Here is a 6,152-nt window from a genome sequence, read left to right as displayed (position 1 = left end):
ATTGTCCCAGAACAATTATTAATAGTGCCCCCTTTCACTCCTAAAAGTGTTTAGATAATCAACCACGTGGTCACTCTATTTATAACTATCCTTTACCAACTAGATTCTGCAACCTATTTGGTAGATGTCATAAGTGCTACTGTGCTGTTGTTACCCTTAAAACTGATGGAGGTTTAAGGCCCATATTAACATCTGGAATGTGAGAAACACCACCTGGTGAAGCAAATTACTTTTATGCCAAGTTCATTGTGAATTTAGAGAAAATACATTGCAAGTTAATTAGAAAATGAAAGAGGAGACATAGATCTCAACAGTACTGCCAAACAGTTTACAGGATGAGGAGATACAGATGGGATTGTGAGATCAGAAAGTTACTATTTGCAGAACTATCTGCCCACTGACAATCTTTGGCTGCTAATGTGGGTGTTTTACAGCAATTCTCAAGGGTTGAGGACGGAGGTGGGTGCATGGTGGTTGGGGGGTAGAGAAGAAATCAAAACCTAAACAGAGAGAGATAGGTATATATAATTAGAAAAGGCATATTCAATATGGTATTATATATAATTTTACAATTGAAGAACAAAAATACCCATTGTTTTCTTAAACCAAGGAAAGTAAAGTTTAACCAAAATCTCTATTGGCAAGACTATAATGAGATTTGCAAACTGGGGCACATCTCTCAAGAGCTGACATTTATCAGAATCTTTGGGGAGGGGCCAGCCCTGTGGCCAAGAGGTTAAGTTTGTGCACTCTGCTTCAGCGGCTCGTGGTTTCACTGGTTTGGATCCTGGTGTGGACCTAGCACCTTTCAACAAGCCACGTTGAGGCAACGTCCCACAAAGCAGAACTAGAAGGATCTACAACTAGAATATACAACTATGTACTGGGGAACTTTGGGGAGAAGAAGAAGAAGAAAAAAAGATTGGCAACAGATATTAGCTCAGGGCCAATCTTAAAAAAAATAATAATAATCTTGAGGGACATGAGGTTTTTTGTTTACAAATATTTTGTGGTGAAATAAGGTATACAACCAAAAGAGTATATAAAATCTACAAATACAGATTATTTATTTACTTATTTTTTGGTGAGAAAGACAGACCCTGAGCTAACATCTGCACCAATTTTCTTTATTTTGTATGTGGGCCACTGCCACAGTATAGCTTGATGAGTGGAGTGTAGGTCCATGCCCAGGATCCAAACCTGTGAACTCTGCGCCACTGAAGCAGAGTGCATGAATTTAACCACTATGCCACCAGGCTGGCCCCTAAATATGGATTTTTTGAAATAATAAAGTGAATAAAAGATTTGCCATCAAACCAGCTCAAGAGAGAAAACAGGTCATCTGATTCCTCTCCCCAGTGGTATTTTCTCCCTCCTCCACCTCCAAAAGTTAACCTCAATTCTAAAACTTTGTTAATCTCTGCTTTACAGTTTGACACCTAGGTATATATCCCAAAACAATATGTTGTTATATGTTGCCTGATTCTGAACGTTTTATAAACAGAATCATAACATATGCAGTCTATGATTTGCTTCTGTTACTCAAAAAACCCTCCCTCTCGCTATATATGTTTTTGAGATTCATCTATGTTAATCCTGGAAGCTTTAATTAACTTTTATTGCTGATTAATAATTCATCATAAGAATATAATAAAATTGGTCAACTTTACTCTTTATCAATATTTGGATAGTTTGGAGGGTTTTTTACTTTATGAATATTCTTAAAAATTTCCCTTGGGCATGAGTGTAAAATCTCTCTCGGGTACACACCTAGGAATGTAATTCTTGGTTACAGGTCATGTGCATTGCAACTTTGCTAGGAAGTGCCAAACTCTTGGCCAAAACTGCCAAACCAACTGATACTCCTACCTCCAACAGATGCGAGTATTTGATGTTCCATATCTTTTACAATAATTGTTTGAAGATTTTCTCATTTTTTCCTCTCTGGTAGATGCAAAATCATATTGGGGTTTAAATTTGCATTTCCTTGATTATTAATGAGATTATGCATTTAAATTATCATTTTTAGCATATTAATCGTTTATCTTCTGTGAGACATATAGTCATGTTTCTGCTTGTCTTTCTATTAAGATGCCTCTTTTTTGTTGACTTGTAGGAATGTCCTTATACATTCTGGATACTAATCCCTTACTGGTTATATGCATTGGAAATATTTTCTCACACTTTGTGAGATGATTTTCACTTTCTTTATGGCATCTTTTGATGACTATAAATTCTTAATTTTAAGGCAATCCAATTTAACAATAGTTTCCTTTATGACTGTGATTTTTTAAATTAAGAAATCTCTTACTACACTGGGGTCATAAAGACATTCTCCCACATGTTTTTCTAACATGTTTATAGTTTTTCCTTTCACATTGAAGTATTTAATCCAGCTGAAATAGATTTTTCTGTGTGTTAATGTATGAATAATACTTCAACAATTTCATTTTTTTCCATTATGGTTATATAATTGCTTCAACAGCATTTACTGAAAAGTCCATTGTTTGCCCATTGTTATGCAAGATTATCTCTGTCATATTTGGACACATCTGTTTCTGGGCACATGACTTGGTTACACTGGCCTAGAGTATAGCCCTGCATTAATTCCATACTGCTGTAAGCTTTACAATTAGATTTGACATTTGGCAGAGCAAGTTCGTCAGTAGTGACTGTGTGGAGGTCTTCCCTCTTCCATGTAAATTTTAGAATCAAATTGTCAAGGTCAAATGCAAAGGCATAAAGATACCTGCACCGCTATGTTCATTGCAGCATTATACACAATAGCCAAGACTTAGAAGGAACCTAGATGCCTGTCAAGGGACAAATGGATAAAGAAGATGTGGTATATATACACAACAGAATACTACTCAGCCATAAGAAATGATGAAATCTGGCCATTTGTGACAACATGGATGGTCCTCGAGGGTATTATGCTGAGTGAAATTATTCAGAGGGAGAAAGTCAAACACCGTATGATCTCACTCATAAGTAGAAGATAAAAACAACGACAAACAAACACATAGCAATGGAGATGGGATTGGTGGTTACCACAGGGGAATGGGGGTGAGTGCAAAAGGGGTGATTAGGCTCACATGTGAGGGGATGAACTATAATTAGTTTTTGGGTTGTGAACATGACGTAATCTACACAGAATTAGAAATATATTACCATGTACATCCGAAAGCTATATAATGTTATAATCCAATTTTACAAAAATAAATTGTCAAGGTCCATGAAAAGCCCTGTTGGGTTTTTTTTAGTGAAATCACATTAAAATCTATAAATCTGTATTATTTTGAGTTTTCTTATTCAAGAACATGTTCTTTTTCTCCACTAAGTTTTATGAATTTCTACATAAAAGGCTTACATATCTTGTGAGATTTTTCCCTAGGCCCTTTATATTTGTATTGCTATTTTAAGTGCTATCTTTATTGCGTAAATTTCATTTCTAACTTCAAGTTGCTATTGCAGAGAAACAAAATTCACTTTTGCATATTGATTTGGTGCCAAACAAACTTGCTAATTCATTACAATTAAAATCGTTTACCTGTAGTTTATCTGTAATTGGGGTGGGGAGCTTTCTACGTAAACAATCATACTATCTGCAAATAATGACAGTTTTCTACCTTCCTTTCCAGTTCACATACTTTTATTTTTTTAATTAAGATTATGATAGATTACAACCTTGTGAGATTTCAGTTGTACATTATTGTTAGTAATGTTGTGGGTACACCACTTTACCCTTTGTGCCCTCCCCCCACCCCCCCTTTTCCCTGTTAACCACCAATCGGTTCTCCATGTCTATATGTTAACTTCCACCTATAAGTGGGGTCATATAGAGTTCATCTTTCTCTGTCTGGCTTATTTCGCTTAACATAATACCCTCAAGGTCCACCCATGTTGATGCGAATGGAACAATTTGGTCCTTTTTTATGGCTGAGTAGTATTCCATTGTGTATATATACCATATCTTCTTTATCCAGTCATCAGTTTCTGGGCATTTAGGTTGGTTCCACGTCTTGGCTATTGTAAATAATGCTTCGATGAACATAGGGGTGCCTGGGACTCTTGGGATTGCTGATTTCAGATTCTTAGGATAGATACCCAGTAGTGAGATAGCTGGGTCATAGGGTATTTCTATTTTTAACTTTTTGAGAAATCTCCATACTGTTTTCCATAGTGGCTGTACCAGTTTGCATTCCCACCAACAGTGTATGAGGGTTCCTTTTTCTCCACAACCTCTCCAACATTTGTCACTTTTGGTTTTGGATATTTTTGCCAATCTAACAGGTGTAAGGTGATATCTTAGTGTAGTTTTGATTTGCATTTCCCTGATGATTAGTGATGATGAACATCTTTTCATGTGTCTATTGGCCATACTTCTATCTTCTTTGGAGAAATGTCTGTTCATGTCCCCTGCCCATTTTTTGATCTGGTTGTTTGTTTTTTTGCTGTTATGCTGTGTGAGTTCTTTGTATATTATGGATATTAATCCTTTGTCGGATAAGTAGCTTGTAAATATTTTTTCCCAATTAGTGGGCTGTTTTTTTGTTTCAATCCTGTTTTCCCTTGCCTTGAAGAAGCTCTTTAGTCTGATGAAGTCCCATTTGTTTATTCTTTCTATTGTTTCCCTCATCTGAGGAGTTATAGTGTCCGAAAAGATTCTTTTGAAGCTGATGTCAAAGAGTGTGCTGCCGATATTCTCTTCTAGAAGACTTATTGTTTCAGGCCTAATCTTTAGGTCTTTGATCCATTTTGAGTTTATTTTTGTGAATGGTGAAAAAGAATGGTCGATTTTCATTCTTTTACATGTGGCTGTCCAGTTTTCCCAGCACCATTTGTTGAAGAGACTTTCTTTTCTCCATTGCAGGCCCTCAGCTCCTTTGTTGAAGATTAGCTGTCCATAGATGTGTGGTTTTATCTCTGGGCTTTCAATTCTGTTCCATTGATCTGTGCACCTCTTTTTGTACCAGTACCATGCTGTTTTGATCACTGTAGCTTTGTAGTATGTTTTGAAATCAGGGATTGTGATGCCTCTGGCTTTGTTTTTCTTACTCAGGATTGCTTTAGCAATTCGCGGTCTTTTGCTGCCCCATAGGAATTTTAGGATTTTTTGTTCAATTTCTGTAAAGAATGTCCTTGGGATTCTGATTGGGATAGCGTTGAATCTGTAGATTGCTTTAGGTAGTATGGACATTTTAACTATGTTTATTCTTCCAATCCATGTGCATGGAATATCTTTCCATCTCTTTATGTCGTTGTCAATTTCTTTCAAGAAAGTCTTGTAGTTTTCACTGTATAAATCTTTCACTTCCTTGGTTAAATTTATCCCAAGGTATTTTATTCTTTTCGTTGCGATTGTGAATGGGATTGAATTCTTGAGTTCTTTTTCTGTTGGTTCATTGTTATTGTATAGAAATGCTACTGATTTATGTATGTTGATTTTATACCCTGCTACTTTGCTGTAGCTGTTGATTGTTTCTAATAGTTTTCCTATGGATTCTTTGGGGTTTTCTATATATAAGATCATGTCGTCTGCAAACAGCAAGAGTTTTACGTCTTCATTGCCTATTTGGATTCCTTTTATTTCTTTTTCCTGCCAAATTGCTCTGGCCAACACCTCCAGTATTATGTTGAATAGGATTGGTGAAAGTGGGCACACTTGTCTTGTTCCTGTCCTCAGACGGATGGCTTTCAGTTTTTGTCCGTTGAGTATGATGTTGGCTGTGGGCTTGTCATATATGCCCTTTATTATGTTGAGGTACTTTCCTTCTGTACCCATTTTATTGAGGGTTTCTATCATAAATGGGTATTGGATCTTGTCAAATGCTTTCTCTGCATCTATTGAGATGATCATGTGGTTTTTGTTTCTCATTTTGTTAATGTAGTGTATCACGTTGATTGACTTGCGGATGTTGAACCATCCCTGTGCCCCTGGTATAAATCCAACTTGATCATGGTGTATAATCTTTTTGATATATTGCTGTATTTGGTTTGCCAGAATTTTGTTGAGGATTTTTGCATCTATGTTCATCAGTGATATCGGCCTGTAGTTCTCTTTCTTTGTGTTGTCCTTGTCAGGTTTGGGGATCAGAGTCATGTTGGCTTCATAGAATGTGTTAGGGAGTACTCCATTTTCCTCAATTTTC

Source organism: Equus asinus, chromosome 1 (genome assembly GCF_041296235.1).
Source record: "Equus asinus isolate D_3611 breed Donkey chromosome 1, EquAss-T2T_v2, whole genome shotgun sequence".
Taxonomy (NCBI): Eukaryota; Metazoa; Chordata; class Mammalia; order Perissodactyla; family Equidae; genus Equus; species Equus asinus.
The sequence above is the reverse complement of the archived record's forward strand: the minus strand, read 5'-3'. Positions refer to the sequence as shown.